The sequence below is a fragment of the Theobroma cacao genome, chromosome 5 (genome assembly GCF_000208745.1).
Source record: "Theobroma cacao cultivar B97-61/B2 chromosome 5, Criollo_cocoa_genome_V2, whole genome shotgun sequence".
Taxonomy (NCBI): Eukaryota; Viridiplantae; Streptophyta; class Magnoliopsida; order Malvales; family Malvaceae; genus Theobroma; species Theobroma cacao.
Genome location: NC_030854.1, coordinates 33,215,104 through 33,234,037, shown reverse-complemented (window position 1 = coordinate 33,234,037; position 18,934 = coordinate 33,215,104). Strand labels below are relative to the sequence as shown.

The window sequence follows — 18,934 nt, the reverse complement described above, 5'->3', positions numbered from 1 at the left end:
TTAGGTCCCAAATTTAGAGACGTCTCATATTTTTATAATAATAATATAATTAATTAAATTAAAAATATATAAAAATTAAGATAATCAATAAAATATTTAACTATCCTTTCATATTTAATAAATATTTATTTTTTCTCAGTTCCACATCCTTATTAATTTTCAACTAATTAACTCATTTCCTATTAAAAATATATAAAAGACTAAAAATAAAAAATCATTAATAAAATAACATATTCTCTCACTTCTTTAATTATGTGCTTAATAAATTTTAATTTTTTATCATTTTTCAATTCCTAAAATACTCTTAATTCTCAACTATTTCTCTTATTTCCAATCAACTAACGATAATATGTATTTAATGATCTCCAACAGCTATTTTTTCTCACTTATTTTTTTTTATTTTCAATCAATTAACGGTAAAATGTATTTAATAATTTCCAATTGTTATTTTATTTCCTATCTATAAAACCAATTACTTTTTTTTTTTAATTTATTATATCAACTTTTAAATTTTTCTTCCCTCATTTGCTCTTTCTTTCTTTCTTTAACTTCAATTTTTCTTCAAAAAATACGTAAGAAGTCTGTTATGCTATTATCTTTATAAAGCCGTAAATCTCATTTACAATTTGCAACAAGCATTCAACAATTAGGTACTATTATTTTAATCTTTGTAGATTTTTTTACTTAATTTAGAATTTATATTATATTGTTATATTGTATTTATTTTATGTGATAGTTAATTTATTTGAATTAAATATTTTGTTTGTTGATTTTATATTAGCCATTAAAAAATATAAAATAATTATAATAATTAAATATTTTTGGCTCTTCACAATAAATATTTAAATATGTCAAATCAAAAATATGAATTTGGTTATTCAAAGTTAATTTTTTTTTAATTTCAATAAAAAAGACCTCATTTAAATATTTTGCTTTAGACCTTTAAAGTTATTAAGTTGTCCCTAGTTAAATGTTAGATTTTCTTGTAAAATTAAAGCGTGAATTTACATTTTTTTGTATTTTACTAAAATTGGGTTAACTTAATTTGGTCTTAATAAAGAAACAATATTATAATTCATAATATGATCTAATAAAATTATCTAGACTCTAATGTTACATCTGGTTTAAAAGTGTAGACTTGTGTAAGAAACTTTAAATCTTATAAAAGGTTGGGCTAAGGACTCACTATATAAAGATAAGATTAAGATTAAGATTAAGATTTTTACTTATTGAAGTGTTAATAGATCAAGGAAGAGGAAGATCTTAATGCCTTGAGATTCAACCATTAATTTGGTCAATATTATTTTCACTGTCAAATTATGTATCAACAATCATATACATTTTCAATTATTTAATGCAATTATATCTTGGGTGTACTTAATTGATAACTAAAACCTTATAAAGTGATATTTTCAATGTAACAACTTTATTTGGTGACAATGATAAAGAAATAACAACTTAATATCTCATAGTAAAGTTATGTAATATAAACGGGTATGATTTTGAAGCTCTACATCCACTGCACATTTTTATATTTTTTATCTTAAGAAATCTGATTCCATTCAACAATATTCATGGACATTTCTAATCTCGTCCTTCTTTCAAAATTGAAGTCTTAATTTTGTCTCTAGTGATAATTAAATGAGACAAAGATAAGCTGTAAGTCGTAAAACATGAACAGAATGGAGTAATTAATTTTCTTATAAAAATTGGTTTTTGTTCTCTATTTATTTATTATTTTTTTGGAGTGATAGTTATTTATTTATTATATTTTTGTTGTTTGCCGTTTAAAGTGTGAAAAAGAAAGTATTTTTGTTGGGCAAATACGAAGACTAAACTAACATTTTAAGCTTTATGCTTGCAGTCTGAAAAAAACGACAAATGTTTTGCACATGGACTCAACATTAGTCCAACATTGGCATCAGTGTATATATATATATATAATAACAGAACTAGAATTTTATGTTTAAAAGAACGAAAATAAGAAATTATATATACATATTGTCATTCATAAATGAGACAAATGTTTTTGAATCAAAATGAAACAACTTGGCAGTATCGTGTAGTATAGAAATAGATTTTGGTGATCTGGTATTAATTATTAGATGGTGAGATGGACCCAACAGTAATGTTTTGGAGTAAAAAGTCACGACGAATAACATATTCGGAGTACTTCCAGTCCACCAATAACCATGGTTTGCAACTTCGACTGTAATCCTTTTTGTTCCAAGAATGCATATTAGACCCAGCTGATCTTTTAATGCGATTCAATAATGAACGTTTCCCTTCTCATTTTCGGTCAGTTAAAAATGCTCTGAATTTTTCAATACAAAATGAGAATTGAGCCAAAAAGAACAAAGGAAAAATGATTTTTACAATAACCTTTTCAAAGTTTAATTTTTCAATAAAATTACAACATGAAACCAAAACTTACTCAACCTGAAATATCGGTGAGAGCCACATGGTGTGCACTTCCTGATAACAAAAATGGCATTGCAGAGAAACTGCTAGAAAGAAAAGAGAGAGACGAAGACTTACATATTGACTCAATTATTGGACTATGTAACTGATCATAGTAATAAATGTTAAGTGATTTATTTTCATATATGAAAGATCCTTGTTGTCTTGTCTTTGTCTGGTATTAAGGAATAATTTATTGATGCAGAGTTCAGACCAAGATTAACTGCAAATTGAAAGAACAAGTCAGGACTGGGTGAATAGATAGTTAAGACAATAATAAATCAATTGAAATGAAGGAAACAATAGGGCAAGCAATAGATTTTAGTCAAACAAAATAAAATACAAAAGGTTTATTATGCCAACCAGAATTGAAGAGTCTGCGCAAGTTAATTCGTTGTGCCATCTCAAGAAAAAGACATTGACAGATGCCTGAAATTATAATGGAAGTTTCTTAAGTCTTCAGTTATTTATCTTTGACTCGTGACAGCTATATAAAAATTAACTAGTACCAAATATAGTATATTACAACGAGTGTATTAGGAAAAAACATGCAAGAAAGTCAAGAATGCATTTGGTAGCTACACTAAAATATAGTATATTGCAACGAATTTATTAGGGAAAAAAATAGAAGAAAGCCAAGAATGCATTAGGTAGCTAAACTAGGATATAGTATATTTCAACGAATGCATTAGGGGAAAACATTGGAAGAAAGCCAATAATTCATTAGGTAGCCGCACTAAGTTATAGTCTATTACGACAAATGCATTAGGGGAAAAATTGGAAGAAAGCCAAGAATGCATTAGGTAGCTGCACATACTAAAATATTAGGTAGTTGCACTAAGTTGTAGTATATTACAACGAATGCATTAGGGGAAAAATTGGAAAAAAGCCAAGAATGTATTAGGTAGCTGCAATAAAATATAGTATATTACAACAAATGCATTAGGGGAAAAGATGGAACAAGGCCAAGAATGCATTAGGTAGCTGTACATACTAAAATATTAGGTAGCTGCACTAAATTATAGTATATTACAACGAATGCATTAGGTGAAAATTGGAAGAAAGCCAAGAATGCATTAGGTAGCTACCCATACTAAAATATTAGGTAGCTGCACTAAATTATAGTATATTACAACGAATGCATTGGGTGAAAAATTGGAAGAAAGCCAAGAATGCATTAGGTAGCTGCCCATACTAAAATATTACGTAGCTGCACTAAATTATAGTATATTACACCTTGTCCGCAAGAAATTCGTATGAACTAAAAAAACGACAAAACCAGGGCTGGTCCCTTGGGTTAAGCCACCCAAGCAAGGGCTTTAGACCCCAATTCTTATAATTTTATAATATAATTTATTATATTAAAAATATAAAAATAATTAATAATTAATAAAATTATCTGTTTTCTCACTTTTTTAATTGTGTGTCTAATAAACCTCAATTTTTTATCACTTTCTAATTTCTAGAATACTATATTATTTTCAATCAACTAACGGTCATATATATTTAATAATCTCCAACAACTATTTTTTCTCACTTATATCTCTTATTTTCAATCAACATATTTAATGATTTCTAACAACTATTTTTTCTCCTATATATAAAATCAATTATTTATTTTTCAATGTATAATATCTACTTTTGAATTCTTTTTTTTCATTTGCTCTTTCTTCCTTCTTCCTTTAACTTCAATTTTTCTCTAAAGAATACATAAGAAATTTGTTATGTTATTATCTTATAAAGTCATGAACCTCATTTACAGTTTGCAATAAGTATTCAACAATTAAGTACTATTGTGTAATATTTATAGACTTTTTTTTTAATTTTTAATTTATATTATATTGTTATATTACTTTTATTTTATGTGATAGTTGATTTATTTGAATTAAAAATTTTGATTGTTGATTTTGTATTAGTCATTTAAAAAATATAAAAATTTTGCATATCAAAAAGTTAAAAAAATAAAAATTTAATAATTTTTTTAATTTCAATAAAAAAATACCTCATTAAATATTTGTTTTAGGACTTTAAATTTTGCATCTCAAAATTTCATTCTCAGCTCCAACCGCTGCCTCGTTGTTGGACAAAATCCCATCTAGTTCCTTAACAAAGCTTTCCATTACTGGGGCTGGCAAGCAAACTGGCACCACAATCCCACCCTCTCCTTCCTTATTCTTGGATGGTATTTTAAAGCTTATTCTATCCCCACCATAGGCTGGTTCACCAAACTCCGCCTCACCCCATCCAAAATCAACCTCTCTGAACTTGGCACGTGTTAAATCTGACACCATGAAGCACCGAACTGTGTTAACATTTGGCCGACCTCTTATCACCATCAAATCAGCCGTCGATTTCATGTACTCTTCCGTTATCTTTGCCTTGGCCTGTCTCACTAGCTCTATTGCGTATTCCATTGGATTTTGGCATAGTTGTCCTGCAGTAGTTAGAGCCACCGGGTAACCGAGTGCGTTCCCGTAAAATCCTGACGGCAAGGGAGGATTAAACTTGGACCGTCCATTGACAATGCAGATGAAGCGAACATCGTCATTAGGGCCAAGTTTCAAGGCTTTTGTACGACAACGCCATAAGCATGCAGCTACGATATCGAACGTTGAACAACGGAGGTTGTGAGGGACAAATCTACGAAGAGCTGAAATTTGAGTTGGTCCAAAGAAAAAAGAGCGATGAAGCAGGTTGTCTGGCATTTCTATGCCATTTGTGAGAGTGGCATTGTCGTACTCGTCGTGGACACATGTTATAAGCGGTGAGTGTCGAGCATTCAAGAGGTGCCTTTCCCAAACCGGTGGGGTTGAGGGAGCAAGTGCACCTCGTGCCATTTCCCCCATGGCACACATGAATTGGCTTTGCCCAACCGCGTCGTTCATGGTGTGTTTAAACCGGTGGGCCAAGATGAAACTACCACATTTCAAGCGGGTCACCTGTTTAACCAAAGTCACTTTAATCTTTTATATTTGTCGTATTAAATATATATATTATATATATATATATATGAGAAAGTACTTTTGTTCTATTTTTTTTTATGAAATTTATTTATAAGTATCCTTGTAACATATGTTATTATATTTAAATTTTAAAGCTTTTATTATAATATAAACTTAAATTGATGCTCACTAAATATAAATCTTCGTCTTTGAGTTTATATCTATTAAAATCATTAGTTAAAAACATTAATTTAAATTTTTAAGTACATAATTAACTTAGTTACTGTTTAGAAATTTTTTTAATGATATCTAATAAGTGATCACAACAGTAATAAAAGTCCACGTCTACATGTGACGAAATTTCATTTAACCTACCTCTCAATCCTTATATAAAATTAATTGAAAATTGCATCTTAATTTGAATATAGTTAATAAAAGGTTGAATCTTGAAATTAAAAAAAATATATAGTTACTTTGTAAAATGTATACCTGAATTTGCAGCAATGGGCAATTTAATATTTCGGTGGCGCCAGGGACCTCATAAAGAAGCTCCTTATAACATGGGAATGGAGGGTGTAGTGAATCACCAAATTGATCAAGTGTAACATCAGCGTCAGCCTAAATAATCAGCACACCTTCTCTGGTGCAATCCACCACAAGCTTGCGGTTTGTCCCTTCCCTTAGTCTACCAGCATATGGATAATAAAACACTAGGGCTTTGGAAAGTGCCTCCTTTGTAATACAAGCGGGGTCCTTCCCTTGCATGGAGGGTTTGAACCGATAAAAATGGAGCCCTCGAATTTGGAACCGGTGACCCTCTTGGTCATCGATGTCCGACAGTAATTTACACTCACGAGGGGTAGGCTTAGCCGGGACCACTAGCTCGGGTTCATGCCTTCGGACTGTAAATACTAGAGAAGTGGGTGGTAGCAGTGCCATGGCAAAAAATGATGAAAAGGCTAAATGAGAAGATTAAATGGAGACTTCTACTTCGTATTTCATTCACTATGTTGTTCTCGTATTTATAGGTGAATTTTTGTTTTAATTTTTTGTTGCTCAGCCATTTGTCGGTGAACAACTACAATCAGATTTATGAAATATATACGGAAGTGGCTTAATTAGATCTGGAGAATCATTTGCCACCAAGTGTTATAAGGACCACCTAATAAACTGGATAAAATGATGTCCAATCTAGTTTGTAACACCGCGTATCTTCATTTAGTCGTCAATAAAATCCTATTGATAAAGTAAAAGGTCGCTTGATATAAATTTAAGTGTCAAAGAGCGATTATGGACGAAAAGAATATTTTAAATTAAAATAATATTAAAATATTAATATTTTATTAATTATAAAAATTAGTATGGAAGAAGGGTTTATGACTAATTTAAGTGAAGGAGAAGAAGTAAGAAAGAAATTTAGAGAAAAACGATGGTAATTGTATCCGCGTGATTTTATTAAGTGACGTTAGCGGTAAGTAAATATTTAAATATTATAGTGACATCGTGTTAAAATGTGACTTTAATATTTTAATTATTAACGTGTAAGAGAAAGAAGATAGAAAGAAATTAAAATTTTTATATGTGTAAGAAGTATTAAATTTTAAAATATAAAAATTACAAAATTATGTACAAATGTGTTAATTGAAGTTAAAAAATGTGACAAATAAAATAATTAGACAGTAATCATGTGAAATAAAAGAGTTAAAATATATTTTATTTTAAGGCATGTGAAGTAATAGGGGCCGGTCAAAGTGAAAGGGAAAAAAAAAAGGAAAAGATGAGGAGGCCGGTCAATGAAACTATGAAGGGAGAAAAGGAATAGAAAAAAAAAAAAAAGAGAAAAAGAAGACCAGCTTGGGCAGCCGCTCATGTGGTCAATTAAAAAGTCAAATAAATATTTTTTTTAGTCATGAATGATGGTAGGGGCCGGCAAGTAAGGTGTAAAAGAGAGAAAGAAGAAAAAAATGAGAGGAAGACATTGGCAATGAGTTGTCACGTCCGCCCCCCTTCACGTGAAACCGTTGAAATTCATTCTCTTTTTCCTTCCTGCCATCAGCTTTCATGGAGAAATAAAGAGAGAAGGAAGGCCGGCCAAAACTGAAAAGAAAAGAAAGAAGAAGGGAGAAAGAAAGGAAGGCAAAAGAGAGAAAGAGAGGGCTGGAAGAGAGAGCTGAAAAATGGCAGCTGCTGCCGTTTAGAGGAGTAAAGAGAGAGGCTTTGTGCTGCAAATTTTGAGAGGGAAAAAGAAAGAGTTTTGCTGCCAATTTTGAGAGGAAAAAGGGAGCTGGTTTGCTGCCATTTTAAGGAGGAAAAGGGAGCTGAATTGCTGCGATTTTAAGGAGGAAGAAGGGGCCGAATTGCTGCCGGTTTTGAGGAAGAAATGAGGGAATTGTTGCCGGTTTTGAGAGGAAGAAATGGAGGAAATTGCTGCAGGTTTTGAGAGGAAGAAAGGAGGGAATTTCTGCCGGCATAAAAGAGAAGAAAGGAGAAAGAAAGAAAGGTAATGGAAGCATAAAAATAAAATAAAATAATATATATATTTAAGTGGATTTCAATATTTAAGAATAATAAGTAAAGGTGGTGTTTTGTGATGACAGGTCGAAGAAAATAACGAGCTATTGGTAAGAAAGAATAGTTAGATACGTCTTTCAACTGATAGCGACGTAATATCTTGCTATTGTAAGGTAAGTAGGAGGTATCGATTTTAAAATTTTTGTATTTATATATATATACGTATAGTTCACTTTAAGCATAAAATTTGTGGCTAGCATGAGCTGTTAGAAATCTTAAAAAATTATGAATGTAAATTATTTTTAAAAATTGTTTTGGATATATATACGTAAAGTGTTTTGAAAACTGGAAATCAAGCTTTTCTTTTTGTTTTGCATCAAAAATTTGTGCTTTATATTTTTGTGTGATGTGCATAGATAAATGCATTTGCTAAATGATTTTTATGTAAGCTTTTGAGAGTCGGTTTTAGTCCGATTTTTATTCAAGTATTTACATCATGACAATTAATGTGAAAAACAATTTATCGGGTTACCAAACTTTGATTTTGAATGATTTAAGGAAAAAGGTCTTGAGAAACTGGATGCTGTTTTGAAACATGTTTTGACAAACCGAGAGCGTCAAGAGTAGGTCGGGCGTCACTTTGGTTAAATGTGACTCTCGTGCACGAGTGAGCTCTAGCTAGAGAATCTTTGGGTCACTGACGGGTGGTTAGGCGTGACGGGGGTCACGGCCTGTGATATATGTATGCGTGGTTAGGCCACCAGTGATACGCGATTGCGACCACTTGATTATCCGATGTCGGTCAACATCATTGAGACTATCATGGCATGTGAGAATCTGATGGAAGCGATGCTCTCGAATTGTTTGTATGTGGAAGTGGGTCCACGTGTTGATATTATACTTTCTTACTTGAGAGCCTCGTGAGTTTTCGACGCGATTCTTTTGCCGGTGGAAAGTCAAGATTTTTCTACAGCTCCCCTTGTTTTTAATGAAAGCTTTTAAATTCTTACGCAATGATTACGAGAAGGTTTATGTGGTTGATCAAGTTGTTTTTTTTACATGCCATGCGTTTGGGAGCATGCATAGCTTTATATTAATATTCATATATTGACGATAAATCATATTTTCGATGATTTAACACTGAGTTGGTACTCTTGTTTTCAACATCATTTTGCCAAATTAAATATTGCATTGTGATTTTACAGCATCATATCTATAAGGCACAAACCTCCCTTTCAATTAAATTTGTTTTTGATAATCCTGTATTTTAAAATTCAAATTATCTGTTGTTTGCTTGTTTTCCATCTACGTCCTACTCACGGAGTCGATGATCACTGAGTTTGAGAGACTCACACCCTTTTATTTTCCTTTTTGCAAATAGGGATTAGCCTAGCGTGTAATCATCAGCGCGTACGGTCCACCTCAAATAGGTAAAGGCATCTCATAGCCCTCCACTCTGAGTCACTCCGCTACCTAGGATTGTGTCATAAAGAAATTGTTAGATGTTGTAAAGTGTTTTTAACTCATGGACATGTATTGTGCAAAGACTTTGTGATGATATTTAATTGTTATTATTTAGAATGGAGTAAACAGTAGTACATTTATTATTATTCGCTTACGTACGTGAATGTATATTTAATGAATCTAATGAAAATCTCAAATGAGATTTGTTCGGGATTTGACGAGATTTTTCGGAGGTTTCGAACGCTGATAGCGACATAGGAGGAGTCATTACATAGTTGACATTATTATTACAATTATTATATGGATTACAAGGTGCGCTTCTACAGTAAATGGAAGAAAAAACATTAATCTGTCACCTTCCCGAAAAAAGTAAAAAATTACAAAAAGTTAAATTTAGTCAGACAAAGTTCCACAGTAAATGAAAAGAAAGATTAATTTGTCACGTTCCAAAAAAACATCACAAAAAGTTAAATTTAGTCAGACAAAGTAAAACAAGATAATTCAAGTCATTCTGAGCCATAAAATGTTTTAGAATAAAAGGCCCAAAGAAAGCAAACCCAAACCGAAACAAATTCTTCCCCATAATACGCTAAAGATAATATAATCTTAGTCTCTAACCAATAACAAAAATATAATTGCAATTCCAATTAACTTAAACAAAACTAACAGCACCATATCGGTCAATTCTGTGTTTAGTCTGTACTCTACCAAAAAGTTAAATTTAATTTTTTTTATTATAATTCATATAAATCGAATTTTATATTTTTAAAATTTAATAATGTCAATCGATGGTTAACTATTAAAACTCATTTGTTAAAGTTACAGGTATGACATTGATGAAATTAACATGAAAATTTTTGAATTGATATAACATTAGTTAACTCTGACATTGCAAAATCTAACTGTGAAAATCTATTTTTCTCCTCTTCCTCTCACAAGACCAACGGCTGCCTCCCTTTCTCTCTCTAAACCCAAAATCTGATAGTCGTTCACCGTCGTCCGATGTCTGTCACCGATCATCTATGTAAATGTTAAACACAAATATTAAGTCTCAAATCATATGAAACAAAATAAGTTAAGGATGTCTTCCAAGTGCATTGCACATGGTCTCGACAATCCCAGACAAAGTTCCACCAAATAGAAAATGAGAGGAACTTTTTGTACGCCGGTCTTCAAGCCATTAATACAGTATTCCACGCGCATTGACATCACTCATCATTTTATTCAAGAATATCTTTCTCGATAACACTTGAACCACTTGTGTACATTTTGAATCATTGATTTGGAACACAATTCACTGGTCCTACTCACTTGCAAAGACCCTACATTACCCAAATTGAAAAGCTGTTTTGCTACATTACCCTCGGGTTCCTACTTTCTATCCAGTATCCAATGCCGACAACCAGCTTTGTCCAAATATTTTCACTTGTTCACTTGTTTCAATGCCTTCTATTCAAGTTCATCAATCCTACGAAAATAAGGTGGAAATAAGGGAGCAATAAAGGACTAAAACCCACAGCATTCGGGGATCTTGTTTAGGTGAACATCGACCTAGTTTTTCTTGGCCAACAACTTTAATTTGCTCTTATAGAAAGACAACGTCGAAAGTAGTAGTGATGACGGCTTAGGGCCAAGAAAGAAGAAAGAAGAGAGGAAGGAAAGGAAAGGGAAAAGAGGGAAGGTGAACCAATTCAAAGGAAGAGGAGAGTGTGTGGAAGGAAAAATTGAAGTCGGTGGCTAGACAACTTCAAAACAAACAATATTACTGCCCCGGTCCCAAAGAAAGATCAACTTCACATTATAAGCAATAGAAAAATTAATGCCCAAACAGCATAAAACAAATCTTCAAGATATTTTTATACATCCAGATAAATCTTTTTGACGCCATGACCCCATCTTATCGTTCAACGTCACATTATAAGTTTACATGTTTTGTTATATTTATTTTTTGTTTTATGTGTCGTCATGCTATTTTTGTATCATTTCTCATCACGTCGTTTCTGTATCGGATTTCATCATGTCATTCTTTATCTTATAATTTATCACCATTCTGTATATTGTGTTTCGTCACATGATCCTTTAAACCAAAGGTTCTTCTTATCTGGAACAATGGGGTTCTGATATTTATAATAGGTACTTGATATTGGTGGAGATATGGGACTCCCAACATCTCTCTTGTTCCAAGATTTTGACCAGATTTTTCTCCCTAATTTAATCTTTCCATAAATAAAATTATTTTGGTGTTTGATGGTGAGGTTTGGTACTGACGTCGTTAGAGGGATGGTGATTGAGTAGGAATTTGGAGTTGTAGGAGTTGCAGTGGGCGTGGGAAATGGTGGGTTCTGAGGAGCTAATTAGGAGGAGGCTGTAACTGGTTTCGTCTGATTTTGGATTTGGTCATGGCAGAGATGAGGGAGACAAATGGGAAGAGGAGCAAAGTGAAGGTTGGTACTGTTCCACCAAGACATTTCTGTTTGTTTTATCTTGGTAGTAATGGCAGTGATAAGCTGAAGAAGAGAAGTGAGAGGAAGGAATGCTGACTACCTTGCTAAGCCATGGTAGTCCATCTTTTTCTTTTTCTTTTTATACATTTTTCTATTTATCGATAGTAATTTTGGTGTTTTTTTTTTCTAAATTTACAAATTAAACCTGTTAGGAAAGCCCAAAATGGTTCATTAAACCCAATTAGTTGTTTAGACTCTAAACTTTCAATTAGTAAATTAGACCTTAAGTCCAATTAAAATATTAAAACTTGAGACTAAATTAAAACAAGTTCAAATGAAACAAACACTGAATACTTAAAATTGAAAATCAGACTAATTATCAATGATGATTTCATTTGAAATTACTTTTGAAATTCACACTAAAAGATTTAGGACAAAATGAAATGTACACCTTCTCATGACATCAAGCAGACAATCTTAAATTGGTTACCAAAATTCCAATTTCAAAAGTGCTTGGTTGGAGGAATGGAATAGCCATTCCCCTTTATTCTCATTCTTGATGCATTTTGTGTTATTTAAATTTAATGAAGAATGCATTTTGTCTTTTAATATTAAATATTATTTAATTATAATAAAAGGTTTAATTATCTTCTAATACAAAATATTATTAAATTATAATAAAAATATGTTTGTATTTTGGTGAAAATATTATTTAATTAAAGGTATTTTGATTTTATTACTTAGAATATTTTTATCTTTTAACAAAATAAATTCTTTAATTTTAATAAAGAGTATTTTTATTATTTATCACTTATTCCTTAATTATTCATAAAACTATTCCTGTCAACCAATCATTGAAATAAATCATAACAATAATTTTTATCCTATTTCATTCATTTGAACCAAACTTATATAAAAGTTATTCCTCCCTTATTCTATTCTTGCAGAATAATGATTTTATTTTTCCTCTATTCCATTATGCAAATCAATCTCGCATTTGCTTCATAGGATTTGCACTTTAGCAAATCCTTTTTTTTTTGTCACCAATTATATTCTTAAAATACTATTAATCACATCACAAAACAAACTCCTAGCGATACAAGATAATTCCTATGTTGAAAACACTAACAACATCAGCAAACTATTCCTCTAAATATTCAAAACAACACCAAAAAGATCAAATATATAATTACTGAACTTTCCCCTGTAACGAGTTACAGCTCACGAAGAGAGAGGTTAGACCTCCTAAATTCTTCAACTTTTCAACTATCCAATCTTCACTAGAATTAGCAAAACGAACAAGATTCTTGCCGAGACCCCAAATTTCTTTTGCCTCTTCAAAGATCCGATTACTTTTGTTAATAACATCACCATCCAATAAGGTTCCATTCAGCATCTTCAGATCTTCAGCATCTGCTCCTTGAAGCTTATGTTTTCTTCCTCTTTTACTTGTCTGCTTCACTTTCGTTACTTTCCCTCTCAACTTCACTCTGAAGACTAGATTTTTCAATATTCATCTTGGACGACGAAGAAAGATGAGAGGAAATGAGGTTTGTTCCAGCTCTTCCCCACAATAGGACACCAAACAATTAGTGGGCTCTTCTGGTTCAGAACACACCGCATGCCCTTTCCTTTCCAGGCCTACATCGGAAATAGACTTGTCACCAACATTTCAATTATTTTTTCATCTTTTTCACCATCTCATTCTCTTTCCTTCTGGCAGCCACCTGTTCCTACTGGCACTACCATTAATGATTCTAGATTTTTCCAAAGCATTCTCCATCACAATCAAGGTCTGCTAATGGTTTCCTATTGTTGGCATCTGGAACGTCTTCATTAAACTCCGGATTACCCTCTTAAAAATTCTTCTCCACCAGCGTATTAGCACAACCTAGTTCAAGTTTTGATCCCACCTGAACATTATCTTCAAACTCCATGATGAAACAAGGACTTTGCAGAGAATCTGTAGTTGAGAAACTGTCATTTGTTTTCTCTAGCTTCATTCACCTATTTATCAACACCATCAAAAAACACAAAACCATCTTCCAGAAGTAATTTATACTCACACAAATCTGATAAATCTTATTGGCAATCAACAAGTCAATGACCTCATCGATCTGTTCCTTCTTATCAGTGAAAATCAACATAACACCATAGCTGAAATTCTTGGATTTTGACGTTTTAGCCTCAAGAGATATTAATTTTCCCCAGACATTGGCAATATTGGAAAAGGAACTATAGTCTCATGCACGAACAAGAACTCCATACACAACTAACCTATTTTTTACTGTATTTGGTAATAAAGTTTTCAGACCACACTTTTTAACTGATTTGAGTATTGCTTGTAATGTACTACCTTCTTGAGGGATAGATGTTGCTCTGCCACCCTTTAAAGCCTGTGCATAGGTTTAGGTGGAGCCTGACCCAAAAATGGGTTGTTCAAATAATAAATGCACGAAATTAGAGAAATAGGCTTTAGCCCGGCCAATGAAATTGGTTGAGCTTAAGCCACCTCATCCTTTTTCTCTAATATTATTTTTTTGGTGGGAGAATTTTTTTTTTGCCTCATTTATAAATTGTCATACAATTGTGCAAATTCCATAAAATAAAAATATCAAAAATCGAATACAATTAATGTATATGTATCTTTTCCTTCATTTAAAGGACTGTAAAAATTTTACAGCATTTATCGATCATCGTCCACTCATAACAATTATAAGCATTTAGTGTAACAAATATTATCGAAATTTTTTCATAAAAGAATTTGAAATTCAAAGATAATTAGTATATGCACCATTTACCTCGTTTAAAGAAACTTAATGAAGTGAGATGTAAGACATGAAGATGAGGATAATTTGCTAAGCAAACAGTTAATAGGAATAACACCATTCTCCTTATGACGCAGTACGCACCCATTACTTCTACAAAGTAGATTGAATGAAAGTGGAATTACTTTGACTAGCAGATGGATGATCCTTTAACATTCTATTCAACTCTTCAACAAATCTTTCCATAGCTGGAGATGGCAAGTAAATTGGCACCACAAGTCCATCTTCCCCTTTCTTACTCCTATGAGGTATTTGAAAGCTTGCCACCACTCCTGTGGCAGGTCCACCGTACATTGCCTTACCCCATCCAAGATCAACATCGGAAAACTTGGCCTGTCTTGCATTCGAAACTAGGTAGGCTCAAACCAATCTAGTGGGTGGCCGACCCTTTGTCACAAAAAAATCCACCTCCGATTTCACATGCTCTTCAGGCACACTTTCTTTGGTTTGCTTCACTAGGGGTTTTGGCATAATTTTCCAGCTATTGTCACAACTACAGGGTGCACGATTGCGTTCCCGTAATATCCCTTTGGCAATGGAGGAGTAAACTTGGAGCGTACATTGACAATGCATAGCAAGCGAACTTGTTCATCAGGGTCGAATTGTAAGCCAAGTGTCCGGCAACGCCATAAGCAAGCAATCAAGACTTCAAATGTTGAACAATGGGGAAGATGCGAAGGAACAAATCTACGGATGGCGGACATATGAGAGGGATTGAAGAAAAATGAGCGATGAACCATGTTTTCTAATGGGGCGAAGATTGAGCATGATTTTATATCATCTACTTTGTCGAATTCATGGTGCGTACATGTGACTTGTGGAGGAGTTCGACAACTTAGGAGATGCCTTTCCCATACAGGTGGGATTGAAGGAGAGATTGCGCTTTGTGCCATCTCAGCCATAGCGGAAATGAATTGGAATAGGCTAGTGGCATCACTCATAGTGTGGTAGAGTCGAAGGGCAAAGATGATACCACCGCATTTCATCCTAGTAACCTTGCATAAGAAATATTGAATTAATGTTATTTTTATATAGATGTATTATTTTTTTATTTTCTTTTAATAAAAAAAAGATATGCTTAATTAATATTTATACCTATTTATTACCATAAATATTTATGGCCTTAGGTTTGAAAAATTATTAGTTTCCATTTATCTCCATGAAATAAGCAACATCTAAATTTCATAATTTTTGACAGAATAACACTATCCCTAAAATTTCCTAATTGTGGAGAAAAGAACACGAATTTAAAAAAAAAAAGAAAACAACTCTCATAACTAGTAAAATGACCCCATACTGTTCATGATTTACTTTTTCTTAGAATCTCGATCATAGCTTCGTGTAATAAACAAATTAATACCTAGATCAACAACAATGGGCGATTTAGCATCCCTCTGGGGCTGAGAACATCATAAAGAAGCTGAGCCAAGCAAGGAAATGGTGGCAGAAGTGCTTCACCAAATTGCTCGAGTTTAACATCAGCATCGGCCACAGCAAACAACGCGCCTTGACTAGTACAATCAGGGGCGGAGCTAGTCAAATTTTATTGAGGGGACCAAACACAGTTAAATAAGAGTTAAAAATTTTAAAAAACTAATATGTTAAATTCAATTAATAATAAAAATATTGATAATAGAAATACGAAACTAAATATAAAACTATAATTTGTAAAATATAAATAGTTAAAAACGATATATAAGATTAATAATTTTTTCTTATATAATCAGAATTATTTAAATACTATATATTCAAGAGAATTTCATTTTAACTAAACATAAAATGTAAAGCATATAAAAAAATATACTCAAGTTAATTTTCTTTTACATAATTAGGATTAATAAAAAAATGATACGTTGATAAAATTTTAAGTAACAATGTAATATTACAACTTATATTTGAGAACTATATACTAATTTATTAATTTTTAAAGATAAAAATTATAAAAAATAAAATTTATGTAACATAAGAAAGAAGAACATGGCAAGTAGAAGGTAGCTACCACATATTACATAACAAAAAAGAAAGAAAAAGAACATGGTTAATGGTTTGTAGAAATTTGAAAAAGAATATTTATAGAAACTTATAATATATGAAAAAATAAAAAAATATAAACAAAAATAATAATATAAATTATAAAAATTTAAAGTTGAATGAGATAAGTGAAATCATTTTATTATTTTTTTATTTTTATTAATCATTAAATAAAATATTATTTTGAGGGAGCAAGTTATAGAATATATAAAAAAATTTTAAAATTTTTATATGTTATGAAAAAAAATTTAAAATTTTGGGGGGGGCCATCACATAAGGATGCTCCGCCCCTGAGTACAATCCACCCAAGGGTGGAGCGTCCCTTTGTCATGGCCCCTCAAAATTTTTGAAAATTTTTGTATATTATATATTTTTTAATGATTTTTCAAAATAATTTTTTATTGAATAATTAATATAATTAAAAAATAATACAATGATCTTACAAGTCCCATTTAATTTTACTCAAGTTTTTAAATTTTTAAATTTTTTAAGTCTCTTCACTCATTTTTTCCTCTATTTTTTTCTGTCTTTGTATTGTAAAATTATAAAGAAGTAAAGTTTTTATTTAATTTTTTCTATTTACATTATTATTATTTATATTTTTTTATTTTTTTCAATTATATTCTATTTGTTCATATGTTTTAAGTTTCTATAAATTTTCTTTTTTAAATTTCTACGAATCATCAACTATATTCTTTTATTTTTGTCATATAGGTTAAATCTTCTACTTGTCATGTTTTTTTTTTTTTGTTTTGTGAATTTTATTTATAATGATTTTAATTTTTAAAAATTAAAAAATTATTGTATATGTAATTCTCAAATATAAATTCTAGTGTTGCATTATTGGTTATTGTTTAAAATTTCACCAATATATTATTTTTTATTAATCTTAATTATATAAAAAAATTATCTTGAGTATATGTTTTTAATGCACTTTACATTTTATATTTAATTGAAAGGAAATTATCTTGAGTATAAGAAGAAATTATTAATTCTGTATATCGTATTTAACTATTTATATTTTATGCATTATAGTTTAATATTTAGTATTATAAACTTAAATACAATAAAATTAGAATATTGGATGTTAACTATAGTAATTTTTTAGTCATTTATATTGAGAAAGACAATACTCTAAAACAAAATAGATAATAAGTTTTTTACAAATAATTTAATTATTTATATTAAAAAAGATATCGCCATCGTCAAATAAAACTTTTATATAAAATTATTGTCTATTATAAATCTTTTGATTATTAATGATTAAGTTTAAGATATTAGCTTTAAAAATTTTTAACTTTTATTTTTCTTAACTTTTGGCCTTCCAATAAAAATTGGCTAGCTCCGTCCCTGAATCCACCATAAGCTTGCCGTTTGGCCCTTCCCTTAGCCTACAGCAAATGGCTAGTAAAACACTAGAGTTTTTCCAAGTGCCTCCCAAATAACCTTAGCAGGATCCTTCCCTTGCATGGAAGTATTGTACTGATAAAATTGGATAATCGGGATCTGGATCCGAAGACCCTCATGGTCATCAATGTCCGATAACAGTTTGAGCTCACGAGGGGTGGGCCTGGCTAGCTTTCACGAGCTCTGGTTCATACCTACGGACGGTGAAGACCAGGGAAGTGGGTTGGGGCACCATGGCAGAAGTGGTTGACATCAAAATCTGCGGTGGGATGGTTGCAGCTATATAATCTTCTTGTACAATTGACTTTCTTTGCTCCGTATGAGGTCAAGCGTATCATCACTTGCTGGATATGTAGTACTGGGAAATGAATCAATTTATAATTGATCCTTTGTCACACGGATTTTGGTATTATTAGGAAGGGCAAATGATGTTAGGGTACCCCAAAACTTCTTGTTAATGTTTTAATTAAAATAACCTATACAAGTAGCTAAACGGTACTGTCATGTTTGAGTAGGACCACTCTTTTCATTCCTTTTAATTAATTGATTAAAATAACAAATAAAGAAAGAAGGTATCTTTATGTTCATATTTACATACTACCTAGCTACACATGTATACATATATATTATACGTTAATTGCTTTTTATCTAATACATGTATATTATTGTAATCAATGCCCTTCTTATTAAAAGGGTTGAACTCCATATTGATCTAAATGTTTCGATATCAAATATTGTTATTTTGTGGTTAAATGAAAATTATATAAAATGATAAATTTCAACCTTATTTTAAATGAAAATAAATATGTTATTTATAAAATTATTATTTCTGGGAAATTTCTGGCAT

General features: G+C 31.2%; 2 long non-coding RNA genes and 2 pseudogenes across 2 annotated transcripts; 1 reads left to right on the top strand and 3 right to left on the bottom strand.

The window, feature by feature from the left end:
* LOC108662274 lies at nt 2,354–3,047 on the bottom strand. The gene is made up of 2 exons (XR_001928125.1): nt 2,824–3,047; nt 2,354–2,683 (listed from the first exon to the last, which is right to left on the bottom strand). It is a non-coding gene; the product is annotated as an uncharacterized LOC108662274 (long non-coding RNA).
* On the bottom strand, nt 4,468–6,407 carry LOC18599657 (annotated as a pseudogene).
* On the top strand, nt 7,285–9,557 carry LOC108662275. Its single transcript, XR_001928126.1, has 3 exons — nt 7,285–7,902; nt 8,000–8,086; nt 9,295–9,557. It is a non-coding gene; the product is annotated as an uncharacterized LOC108662275 (long non-coding RNA).
* On the bottom strand, nt 14,591–18,428 carry LOC18599656 (annotated as a pseudogene).